The 14,035-nt window shown below is 41.4% G+C and overlaps 1 protein-coding gene across 1 annotated transcript in view; it reads left to right on the top strand.

Moving 5' to 3' along the window:
• The window catches only part of Rheb (Ras homolog enriched in brain), a 74,055-nt gene that overhangs the window by 4,426 nt on the left and 55,594 nt on the right, over positions 1-14,035 (top strand). The window lies entirely within an intron of this gene.

The following is a 14,035-nucleotide window of genomic DNA, read 5'->3' as shown; positions in this document are numbered from 1 at the left end:
CTGGGTAGAGATAATGGGTGAAGTTGTGCCTGTTTAGGCAAGGCCACTAATGAAAAAATCGAAAATCCACTCATCACAGCAGCAGGCTCTGAACTGCTTGATGGGATGTATGAGGATGTAGTGTAGGTCAGTCTGGAGACGTTCAGAATGTTCGTTCACTTCCCAAAAATTTTTGCCATTTTTTATAGGCAACGCTCAAATGACGCCTGCGGCCATTTATCAGCTAAATGTCTTTTGACACCAGCGGCGGTTGAGGTAAGCTGCTTTGGATTTATTTATTTATTTATTTTTTTTATTTATTTATTTTTTGATCGATTGTGAGAATTTTGTTGCAGATGACTCCCACCCCTACAGGGGTGTCAGGTCAGGTACAGAATGAAATAAACAAAATTGAATGAAATACATTGCTTGAAATCAGATATGGAATGAAATTCAAGCTGATCGAAACGTGAAAAACGTACCCGAATCAAACCTATCATAACCAAACTAAAGCTAACCTTGCTGTAACTGGGAGGTCCCAGACCCCTCCTGGTGTCATTAACTAACCCAAACTTAATATAACATTGAAAAGAAGCTTATCTTTGAGAGAAGCTGTTGTTTAGGCCTCTTCAGCCTTTTCGGCACTTCTGGGGGTGGGAGCTGTTCTCATGTTGTAGGTTGTGTCATGACTGGAGAAATTATTCATAGGAAGATACTGAAACCTCCGTAAAGATGCATTTACGATGGATATGCCATAGAGAAGACCACCTCTTATTTGTAGATATAATGTCATAGAACACACTGAAATAACCAGCAAATGTGGGTGCAACAAAGGAAAATTAAACCAGAATTCCTTGTAATTTGCCTTCAAGAATTTTGTAAGAATATTACATAACCCAGCATTATGTTACAGATATTGATGTGCATGATCTCCCTAAGTGTGAGGGGAATCTTTTGAGCTGAATTAGATTACATGATAGTAGAATTGGATTCCATGGTATACTCACCCGGCAGGGCCACTGCCCTGGGAGCTCATGGGCAAGCAAGCAGCCCAATACTAATATCACTTCAGCCATGACGGAAAGTATAACGGTAATAACAGTGACTGGTGGAGTGTTTTGAAGAAGGTTATAGGTAGGCTAGTTGGGAGAACTGTCATAGGCCCTTAGAATAATGGTAATCCTTAATGAGACACAGGACCACCTTATTATGTAGTTTTATTCTGTTTCATTCTTCACCATAGCCCTTCGTGGGACCTCTTTCAGCACTTAACAAATGCACACACAAACAAAAATACAATAATGTGGCTAGACCTTGGTGAGATGTGAGGGGTGAAGTGACTGTGGGACCAGGGCTGGTGTTTTTTCTGTTGTGTGGTATGATGTCACATTCCACTATGAAGTCTACTGCCCATTTTTATTGTGAAGTAGTGTTATTATGAATAGGTAAGTTACATTGCAACGTTGTTAAAAAAAAAAAATCATACGGTATGCTGTAATGAGGCATTACCATTTCTAAATGCCACATACAGTAATGACAAAAAATGATGGGAGTATACAGTTAAACTAGCTTCTTCCCATGCCATTTATTGAGAGAAAAGACAGTGTCCCAATAAATATTATGTACAGTGATTACTGTAGCTGTTGGTGATGCCTTAGTATGACATACATGGTATATTAAACTATTCCAGTGGGTGGTGTGGATATTAAAGCATTATGTACATAATTCGTGACAAACATGAAGTTGGGATTGTATATGTACTTGATCTTTAGTTACCTCTTAACATTCGAAGCACAAAATGTGCCAGACCAAACGATGCAGAGAAAATGTGTACTTGGTAAGCCAGTATGTTATCATACAGCTGTATCAGATCACATATATTTTGGAAAATTAAGGTCATTAGCCATAGGGCCCACCAGGATGTGGTGTGCAACACCTGGTTGATTGTCCAGACAATTTCACAAACAGTGTTACAGGTAAGGCACTGTACTCTGCCATGGTATAAGCAGGAATGGCCACCCTCTTCTCAACAGATAATGCCACATCATCCACATTCACTATACCATACATGTAATTACAGTACATTGATGATTAAAAATATGATATAGGACATCATAGAATATTTACATTTAGCTCTGTGTACAATCAGCCCCTACCGAAGACCTCAGAAGAATATTCAGAATTTTTCCAACACCCCAGAGGACTGATATCATAGCATTCCGACTATGTCATCAACTTTTTTTGGGGGGAAGGAGGAGGAGGGGACTAGCAGACGATGCCTTACCAAATGGCAGCTCTGAGTGAGACTGTGGGAGTCGAGTTGAGCTGACTGCGTATGATGGGACCCGAGTGGAGTAGCCAATCACAGTGAGCTAGACCCGTGACGTCACTGCGTGGAAATGAACTGTATAACTTTGAGACAAGTCCTGTGTTACTCAAGATTTATCGCAGGGTTGGTGACCGCATTACTCAACACTGCATTACTCAAGGTTTAAGTGTATTGATTACATCGAAATTAGACTAGGTGGCTGAATGGTCAGCATTGCTGACTGTGAAGCTGCCATCCCTTTAGTGCCAGGGTTTGAATCCATGTGGGGGCAGCTGGTGTCACTTGACTCAGGTGTCCATCCACCTTTTATGGGTTGGTAGATAAAATGAGTATGGTACCTAGGATAACACCTAAGGAAGGTAACTTGGAAGATGCAGTGTCCTTGTATCCCAGGATATTAGGTGAAAAATCCACCACAGGCTTAAAGGCCTAAGTTATGGAGGTGAGCACTGTGGCCAAGCACCTCTTGACATCTGCCTCCACCTTTACCTGTAGGTTATGTTAGGTGAACTTTTATAAGAGGTGGAGAATTTCCCTCCCTCCTGATTTACTAAGTACTGTATTGAAGCATTTTCATAGATGTTTATAAAAGAGAATTCCACAGAATTGTGTAAAGTATGTGGTGAATATATTAATCTCATTGTCTGTTAATGAGGTGTATTTCCAGAAAGTTACCTTTATTATATTAATTATGTACCGGTACTTTTACTCATCATAGTGTGTATTCTGACACTTCTGATTCAGTTAGCTGCCCTCAAACAACTGTCTCCTATATTTTTACTCACTTTACATGGTTTATAAAATTTTGGTGCTTGAAACACTCCCATTGTGAACTGTAACCACAACACAGGTGATTGTCATTTGCCATTCTAGTGAATTTCAGATGATAAACTGGTGTTTGAAAATCACTAGAATGTAGCCAAATATGGTAGGTAGGGGCACCCAACATCCACTCACTCTTTGAAGTGCTGCTGTCAGGTGATTCTGTACTAAGTGAAAAGCCAAATGGTTGACTAATCCAGGAAATCATTTACTCTGCTGGGTAGTAATCATATCACCTGTCCCTGGGATAGGGGAGAAAGAATATTGCCCCCTTATTCTTTATGGGCCTGGTGGTAAAAAAAAAAAAAAAAAAAAAAAAAGGGGGGGGGGGGATTGACCAGGATTAGCAATTCCACACTATCTGTTCGTACCCTGTAGCAGTGTGACAGTAATAAGCAGGTTTGTGTGGCATGTTGGAGTGTGAGGGGTGTGAATGATGAATGAATGAGATTGGGAGTGGTGAATGTGTTCAGGAATGCAAGGTACTGTAAGCTGTGATGGCATTGTATAAAACAAAGATGAGAGGGTCTGGAGTGGGGGAGCAGGAGAGTGTGGTATATAAGAGCTGGTATAAGTTCTCATGGATGATGTAAGGAAGGAGTTGCTCTGTTGAATGATGAATGACAGAGAGGAATAAAAGATTATTGGTATATCAGTTTGAGCTTATTTATATCCAGTTCCAGTTTGAGAGGATGAAAGTGGTGGTGATTTGTGCATGTCTTATCTATCTATTATGCCAGATGCCTCAATCCCATTAGGGGTGACCACAAACAAATTGCCTCCATGTTGCCCTGTCCCCCACGATTTCACTGCCCTCCTCTCAGCTTGCCCCCCCCTCTCATATATCTCTCCACACCACCTCCCCATCTCATCCTCAGCCTCCACCTCACTCACATACACCCTCCTCATTATTTTCTCGCTCTCCATCCCCTCCACATGGCCAAACCACCTCAGTGTATTTCTCCTAACACATTCTGTCACATCCACATCCACACCACAATGCTCCCTTACTTCCTCAATTGTCAGTCTGTCTCTCCATGTAACCCCACATGCTCCTTTCAGATAACTCATTTCCACTGCTCTCACTCTTGACGTGTCCTTCCAACAAGGTCCAAGCTTAACTTCCATACATTAAAGTTGATATCACAATACTATCACGCAGTGACTTTTTTTCTTGCATGCTCACATCCCTATATCTTATTGCTTCTTTCAAAGAACCAGCAACCTTTCTTCCTTCTTTCACCCTTTCAAGCACTTCACCTTCCAAACTTCCACCCTTACTCATCACACTATCCAAGTACTTAGATGCACTTACATTTTCCGTTTACTCATTATCCAACCTCACTGTACATTCAGTGACTTCATTTCTCTCAAAGACCATAACTTTACTCTTCCCTGCATTCACCTTTAGATTCAGTTTCATACACACTTTCCCAAACTCATTCATCAAGACTTGCAGTTTCCCTTCCTCTTCACTTAACAATACAGTATCATTTTCAGACAACAGCACAGGAAGTTTCCAAACGCCACCCTCTTTCATTAGGGCCGCTCCAACATTCACTGCCTTACCTTGTACGTCTTTTATAACCCCATCCATATACAGATTGAACAACCATGGAGACATGACACTTCCATGTTTCAGTCCAACTTTCAAACAGAAAAATTCACTCACTTCACTATCGACATGCACTGCAGCCGTAGCACCTTCATACATACTCTTCACAGCATTCAGTAACTTCCCATTTACTCCATATATTCTTAATATAATCCACATTCCATGTCTATCCTCTCTGTCGTATGCTTTCTCCAAATCCATGAAGGCCACATGCAACTTCTTTCCCTTCTCTAGAAACTTTTCCACTGAAGACCTAAGAGTGAATATCTGATCTACACAGCCTCTTCCCTTCCTAAAACCTCCAATTCCTCTTTGACTTTCTTCAGTGCTTCCACAACTTCCGTCCTTCTCACTTCCCTCCTTCTCCCAGCTATTCCCAGCCACTTACATTACTTTCATTCTCTACGTTTAACTGTTCCTTAAAGTGTTCTCTCCATCAGCTCACTTTTTCTCCCATCTCCACTATCAGTCTACTATTTTTATCTTTTGCTCCCTCACTACTAATATCACCTAGTCTAGTTCTTTTTACCTCCTTCCAGAACATTTTCGTACATTACTTCCTCTTTACATTCAGATTCCTTCCAAATTCTTCATCCACTTGCTTCTTACTCTCTATTACTAATCTTTTCACCTCTCTCATCCTTTGTATATATAACTTTCTCTTCCATCTCTCTACTTCTTCCATGCCTCTGCTTCCCATCCACTCACTATATGCTTTATTCTTTTGCACCACAGCTTGCCTTACCTCTTCATTCTACCATGCTGTTCCCTGCACCCCGTTACATCTTCTTGTCACCCCACACACCACCTCTCAAGCAGTACAGATTTCTTCTGTGAATATCTTGCACACACCTTCCACCTCCCGCTTCTGCTTCAAATCATATTTACCTGGCACTCAGTCATTCATCCACTTCTCTTTTATATTCTGCCTTTTTTTCATCCTTTTGCAACTTTCCTACTCTCATTGTATGGACTACTTCCTCCTGCCCTTCCCTCCTATTCCTGCATTGCACTTGAACCTTGACTTTCACCACCACCACATGTTTGTCCAAAAGTCCACTCCCCCAGTCTTTTTATACTCATGCATCCATTACATACCTTCTCATTCTCTCATCCACACACGTAATCAGTGATTGCCTTCCATTCATTCAATCCACCACCCACCCTTCTCATCACTTGCCACGTATACCTGTGGATCATCTTGTGCCTGAAGAGGGTATTGGCTATCACCAGCCCCCTCCCCACACAAATGTCCACTAGAGCACTGCCATTCTTATCCACTTCAGCAGGCACACCCCACTCACTAACTACATCCACCTTCACAGTCCCTACTTTTCCATTCATATCTCTAATCAAAAACACTCTTTCATTCCTGTCAGTATTTTCCATGCATGCATCCACATTTGTCCAGAACTCTTTTCACTCTGCTTGTATGATCTTGCATTGGCGTATACAGGCAGACAGTCGCCCATGTTTGTAATCCTACTTTCAATCTTACCCACACAATCCATGAACATCCATACTCTCTCATATTCTCATTCCATCTGTTGTTCACAACAATACAAACCCTCTATTTTGCCCTCTCATTCTCTACTACTCCTGCTCATATACCCCTTCTGTATTCCCATGCTCTTACACTCTTGCCTCTCCATGTAGTCTCAGTTAATCCACATATTTCCACTTTTGCATCCTGAACGACCCGGACAATCTCTCTCCCCTCATCACTCACACCCCTTACATTCCATGTTGCAATCCGAACCATGTCCTTTGTCCTGTCCTCGGTCATCACCTGTTTTTCCATCCTGGTCTGAGGACTCTTGTTTGTATTTTTAGTTATTTTTTTTTATATTTTGTTTGGGGGGAAGGGGCACCCACCCTCCATCAACCCAGTTGTTGACACATAAGGGAACACATGTTGGTTGGTTATAAGGTTACCACCCAGCATATTAAATGATTCCCTGGCTTACAGGAAATCATATGGCTTACCACTCAGTGTAGAGGTACCCAGAAATAGAGTACCACTACACTGAGTGGGTGGATGATGGTCATCCTCTCCCTCCTTATGAAGAAGAAAATTTGGGGCCATTTGGTTGGCATGCTAGGACAAATGCCCAGGAGTTGGAGTACAAGGTCTTTCCAAAAAGAAATAAGACTTTTTAAATTGCACACCAACTAGCTTACCTAGTGTGCTCGTAATGGGAGAGCTGTATAGCAACGACTTTGAGCTTAAGTCAAACACCAGCCACATCACGTCACATCACACAGTTATTGAGGTACACGCACTTGAATGAACACGTCTTTAGTGCACTTGGCAGTTTATTGCAAGTTTAACAATGAAGAATCTTGAAGAATAGTGTGTTTGTGTGAAATTCTGTTTCATATTGGGGAAAAGTTGTACAGAGACTTTTCAGAGTGGCCTTATTGGGGGATTGTTTTAGATTTACACATTGTCACTAATGGTCCCAGTGGTTCAAATCGGGAAACACATCCACCGAAGACTGTCCCAAATCTGGAGTGCCTTCCATATCAAGAGATGATCACATTGAGGAAGTGCATCCTGTGATCTGTGAAAATCTTTGCCTGACTGTCCATGAAGTTTCTGAAGAAGTTAGCATATGTAAAAGTTTATACTACATGATTTTAACTGAAAAACTGAAGATGCATCCTGTTGCTGCAAAATTTGTATCATATCTGCAAACAGATGAACAAAAAGAGATTTGTGTCATAGTTAGTCAGGAGCTGTTTGATTGTTCAAATGCTGATGTAAACTTTGAAAAGTATCATAGGCTAACTGGTGATGAAACATGGGTGTCTGGCTATGGTGTTGAAACAAAAAGGCAGTCGTTGCAGTTGGCTGGAAAATCATCACTTAACAAAAGAAAGGCACAATAGAGTTGCTCAAATGTGAAGGTGGTGTTGATTGCCCTTCCTCATTGGAAGGGCATTGTTCATAATGAGTTTGTTCTATGTGGTTAGACAGTCAGTAAAAGAGTTTTACTTAAATGTCCTGAAGCATTTAATGGAGGCAGTGCAAAGGAAGAGGTTTGAGGAGTGGACAAACAAAACCTGGATGCTGCACAATGACAGGAGTAGACCGTAGCACCAGCTGAACAGGGCGGTAATCCTAAGGTAGATGGAAAATGGTAGGGGAAAATTGGTACGTGTCAACAAGTTCGTGCTAGTTTTTGGGAAATAGGTACTTGGAAATTGGTTTGAAAACCTGCAAACTTGTTTCCCACGAACCTGTTTCCAATTTTGAACAGTGACTTGGAAATAGGACCGTATGTAATATTACAAAATTTACTTGGAAGCATGTACGTGGTAATAAGTACATGAAAATAGTGCAGGGTTGGAAATATGTACGTCTTCAAAATTTTTACTGAGTGGGCGCAATTTTTGTTGGTATAATATTTCGGACATGTGATTACTGTACTTTAATAAATCCATTGCAATTTCATTTACTAGCAGTCAATAAAAAAGGGAGGGGGAAAGTGGTACGTGTCAACAAGTTTGTGCTAGTTTTTGGGAAATAGGTACGTGGAAATTGGTTAATGAAACCAGTGCAGTTTATGATTCTTTTACTAGCAGTCAATAAAAAAGCCCAGATGTACACTATTTGTGTTCTGAAGATAGGGCAGTGCCTCCTGGCAGAGTTATGTATGGTTGTGACACAGGCAAGGCAGACAGTTGTATGGCCAAAAGGAAAAAGACAGATTGGCTTCTGCTTATTCACAGAGGGAAATAAGATCATCAGAGGTCGATTATGCACTTTCAGGCCTTGTTCCAGGTCTGACTCTCGAACTTAATACCTAGTGGATATTTTCGAAAATAATTCCACTTAGTACTTTTTGAACCTAGTTGAAACTCGAGCATCTTGCACTTAATTCCAACAGCCTATTATATGGCCTTTTCAAACTAACTGACGTTTACTTGGAAACAAATTCGAACACGTACCTCTTTCAAACCTTGCAGTATCTAATTTTACATGTACCTAATTCACTCTCCCAGGAAAACTGGTGACTGGGAGAGCTGGAGCTCCTGTTTCATCAGCCCTTGGGACTAGTTCCTGACCATCCCCCTTTGCTGAACTTTTTCAGTGTTTCAGTAACACATACAGTAGGCCAGTATGATAGAGTAGGCCAGTATGCTCTCTAATACAAGTTTTTCTAGCTGTCAACACCAAACTACATGCACATTACACACTACACTTCCTATTCAGAATTAACCAGAAATGGCATCTTTTAACCATGCTTCTGATTCCCGGGGGGGGGGGAGAGAGGACCATAATGCCCCCACCATCCGCCCCTCTACTGGTAACGACCCAGCGAGATGCCTGGAACCACCCCCTGACTCACTTCTTCATTTCTGCAATATTCTCTGCATTTCCTCTTTCTCTCTGTTGAGCACCATCTCTCCTTCTCTAAACCCCACCTTCTCTTCTTAACTGAGACTCAGCTGTCTGAGGCAACTGATAGCAAATCCTTCTCTGTATCCTCCTACTTTCTTTATACTTACGTAAATGTACGCAACAACTTATCTTGCTCTCATGTTCTTGAACTTGATTCTTCTGAATTCTCTGCTCTCTGGCTTCGGCCTTCATGTCGTTCTCTGACTGAGTATATCTGCGCTGTTTACTTATTACCTAATGCTACTGACTATGAAAAATTCTTCGACTATCTCACTTGTATGATGGAACACATCCTACCCGTTTCTCCTTTGTCTGAAATCTCCGTTCTAGGAGATTTCAGTGTTCACCACCATATTTAGCTCTCCTCTCACTGATCCAGCTAGTGAACAAGCCTACATCTTTTCTATCCTCAATGACCTATTGCAGCTTGTACAGCACCCTACCTGTATTTCTGACCATCTTGGGGAGAGTTACAGCATACTTGACTTCTTCCTTACAACTAATCCTTCTGCATATGCTGCAAATCTTTCCTCTCCATTGGGCTCCTGCCAAGACAACTGTCATCATTCAGTTGCCCTACTCTCCAAATTTGGTTTTTGTAGATTCTCTCTCTCTCTCTCTCTCTCTCTCTCTCTCTCTCTCTTTATAAGTTGAAATTCACCCTGAAAGGTTGTCGATTTCAGACAGTAGAAGAGACAGAAAAATTCACTACGAGTACTGCATACCATCCCTGAAAATGCATTTCAGTACACATTCCGAACTGGAAAAGAAAATGCTGGGAATGTTTTATGAACAGTGGAGGGGAGCATTATAAAGGAGACATCTGTTTAAGGAATGTGTCATGTCTCCATGGTTGTTCAATCTGTACATGGATGGGGTAATAAAAGAGGTACAAGGTAGGGTAGTGGATGTTGGAGTGGCCCTGGTGAGAGAGGATAGTGTTTGGAAACTCCCTGTACTGTTGTTTGCAGATGATACTGTGTTGTTGAGTGAAGACGAAGGGGAGCTGCAAGGCTTGGTGGATGAGTTTGAGAGAGTGTGTAAGAAACGGAACCTAAAGGTGAATGTAGGGAAGAGTAAAGTGATGGTCTTTGAGAGAGGTGAAGTTAGTGAATGTACAGCGAGGTTAGATGGTGAGGAATTGGAAAATGTGAGTACGTTTAAGTATTTGCGTAGTGTGATGAGTAAGGATGGAGGTTTGGAGGGTGAAGTGCTTGAAAGGGTACAGCAGGGAAGAAAGGTTGCTGGTTTCTTGAAAGCAGTGATAAGAAACAGGGAAGTGAGCATGGAAGTGAAAAAGTTACTACATGACAGTATTGTGATACCAACTCTAACGTACGGAAGTGAAGCTAGGACATTGTTGGAAGGACACAAGTCAAGAGTGAGAGCAGTGGAAATGAGTTATTTAAGAGGAGCCTGTGGAGTCACGTGGAGAGACAGGCTGACGAATGAGGATATAAAGGAGCGTTGTGGTGTGGACGTGGATGTGATAGGAAGCGTTATGAGGAACACACTGAGGTGGTTTGGCCACGTGGAGAGGATGGAGGGTGAAAGACTGACGAAGAGAGTGTATGTGAGTGAGGTGGAGGGGGGAAGAGGGAGGGGGAGGCTGAGGATGAGATGGAGGGATGGGGTGGAGAGGTATATGAGAGAGGGGGGTGTGAGTTGGGAGCATGGCAGTGAAATGGTGGGGGACAGGGCGACTTGGAGGCGATTTGTTTGTGGCCACCAAACGGGATTGAGGCGTCTGGCAATAGATAGATAGATAGATAGATCTGTTTAAGTTGTAACATTAAAGTTTTTTTTTTTTTTTAAGTTTTTATTTATTTATTTTTTAAGACCACAAATAGTTCTGAAAATATGAAACTGTTCCAGAAGGATGTACAAAAATGTAGACAAGAGGGCATAAAAAGTGAGTGGTGTGAGGAATGAAAGTGGAAGAATATTGTCAGATGGAAATGTAGTGAGGAGCAGGTGGAAGAAATATTTTGAAATGCTGATGGATGGGAATGGTGATACCAGAATAGTAGTAAGTAGAATTGAGTGTAGTTATATGGAGTGAAGTGTGGTGCTAGAAAAGTGACATTTGTAGAAGTGATAAATGTGTGAAAAGTTTGAAAAATGGGAAGGCATCAGGTGTTAATGAGGTACAGTATCTACCAAGATGATGAAGAATAGCAGAGAGATGGAAAGGAAGTATTTTTTTGAAATATGTATGAAAGCTTGGATGAGTGGAACTGTATTAGCAGAGTTGAAGATGGCAGTAATTGTACCCGTGTATAAAAATATAAGTGATCTGAGTGAGTGCAGAAGATACCACTGTATAAGTTTGTTGAGTGTAGTAAGAAAGGTATGTTGAAAACTTATTTTTGATTCATCAAAAGTAAAAGATACAGCATAAGGCGTGGCACAGACCCATCAACCACTGGCAAACAACTCCATGCAGTTAATTAATGTTCCCATGTGGCTGTCAGTGCCGTGCATTTAGCAAGTTATAGGGATTAGTGTGGAGGTTTGATTCCTGGGTGGATGCCACATTTGTGTCCAACAGATTAACAGGGTCACCACAATAGGGTCCACATCACCCCCATTAATTGGCTACATGGTAACCATGCAGCATTGTACATGGTTTCCTGAGGTACAGGAAACCATTTGGCTTGTCACTTTGTGTAAAGCAACCAGAAGTGGAAAGAAGAGTAATAAACAGTGACAGGATGGATGGAAGAAATAGGAAGAAAGGAGGACAGGCACTGAAAAAGAATATTAGACATGAAGAAATAGGTAGCACTACATCGACTGAGTGGATGCTGGGCACCCCCACCTACCATTTGGTTGTCATACTGAGTGATTTAACATCAGTGTTGGAATAAGACAAGGATATGTGATGTTCCTACGGTTGTTCAGTATTTATATGGATGGCATTATGAGAGGTAAAAATGTGAGTGATGGAGAGAGAGATGTGGAAAATAATGAATGGACGAGTATTTTAAATATGATGTATGTTGATTATGCTGTGCTGTTGTTTGATGGTGAACTGGAACTTTGCGATTTGGTATAATGGTTTGTTTATGTCTGAGCATTGTACATCTAAAGTAAATAGGGAAAAGAACAAAGTGATGGTTATTGAGAGAAATTGACACGATGTGATGTTCTGGCAGATGGAAAGAGACTTGAATTAATGAGAGAGTTTGAGTACCTGGAAGCAGTGATAGAGGTAAATGTGCAAAGGAAGTGAAAAGTAGAATGGCACAGGGAAAGAAGGTGGATTGCATGAAGAAGTATTAGTACCCACATTAACATATGTGTTTGAGACTGGTGTGGCATGAAAATGAAAAATTGAGAGCTTGAGCAGCAAAGATGGGGTTCTTGAGAAATGTGTTTGAAGTACATATACTGCTGTCCAGACTGTCCAGACATTTGCTTACAAAGTTCTGGTTGTGGCTAGAGATAGATGTATGCTTTCATGACCATTAGCATATGTCTCGTGACTCGTAATCGTCAGTTATATCCATGAATACTAATACTGAACACTGAGTAATGTACATTATTATGTTGCAGGTTTCTGTGCTCTAAGTATGACAGTGGATGAACCTGTTTGTGTACTGTTGATATTTAGCTGTATGGGGTAAGTTTTAAATTGGGGAGCAGGAGGTAAACAGGAGAAACAGCAGAAACAAGAACTGATGCCAAGGCACAACAAACCCGTCCCCAGCAGTCATTTTAGTGCTGATGTATAAACACAAAAGGATGTCTAGTCAGAGATGTCACATATCACATTTGGAGTAAATCGGGTGAAAATTGAAGATTTTATGTCCATTTGAAATTTTAGGCCTGACCCACCTGACATTGACCCCCCTACTGCTAATGGGGGTGATCCACCTGATGCATTGAGGCATGTTATAGGATGCAGATTTGAAAGATGCACCTTTAGGTTTTGGTTTCATGTCGATATGACATGTTTGAAAGGAGTTATGGTGATTTATTTTGGGGGGGAGGGGGGGGACTACAACCTGGGCCTTGGCCCAATTTGGCCCATAATTTAGTCAGGTGATCAGAAGGTCATAGCTCATTATCTCTATAATTTTAGTCAAAATCACACCAGTAGTTTTCATGTAAAGTTGTTAACCGACAGACAGACAGACAAACAAACAAACAAACAAACAAACAAACAAACAAATAGACAAGCCAAATGAAAACAATACCTGTCCCTGAGCCCCCCAGAGTGGGAACGGTTAAAAATATTCATGGGATGAAGCTCCAGATCATACACTGTTGCCTCGTGTACACATGTACCAATATTTGTACCATTTTTCCATAAATATTAAGAATCCACCGTAAATTATTACATTGGCACTGTACAGTACCTGCTATATCTGTTGTTGTTGAATAACCTTGGTCTGTCTGGCTGAGCAGACCCATCATCTACAGGCAAGCAACTGCCTTTGCCGGGCTCTCCCATCTAGTGAACCAGGGTTCTCTTGTGGTGTGGTGAGGCATGGGGAAGAGTGTGGAAGTTTGGTTCCTGGATGGACATCGCATTTTCATCTGTCCACCCATTTAACGGGGTCTTCATAGTAGGCTACATGTCATCCTCTTGTTTGGTTGTATGGTTACCATCCAGTGTTGTAAGTTGTTTCCTGGGTTACAGGAAACCATTAAGCTTGTCACTCAGTGTAGAACCACCTGAAGTGGAAAGAAAAGTAATAAAAAGTGTCCAGGAAGCATGGGAGAAAAAGAAGAGAGGAAGGCAGACACAGACAAAATGTGATACAGGTGTAGGAAAAAATTGGAAGCACTACATTAAGTGAGCAGATGGTGGCCACCACCATGTACTACCTCTACTGTACAGTATCTTTGTAATATAGCCTATTTGTGAAGTGTT

Source organism: Coenobita brevimanus, chromosome 50 (assembly GCF_032717465.1).
Source record: "Coenobita brevimanus isolate Jiangsu-jjx chromosome 50, ASM3271746v2, whole genome shotgun sequence".
Lineage (NCBI taxonomy): Eukaryota > Metazoa > Arthropoda > Malacostraca > Decapoda > Coenobitidae > Coenobita > Coenobita brevimanus.
Note: the sequence above shows the minus strand (reverse complement) of the source record. Positions and strands in the feature narration are given on the sequence as shown.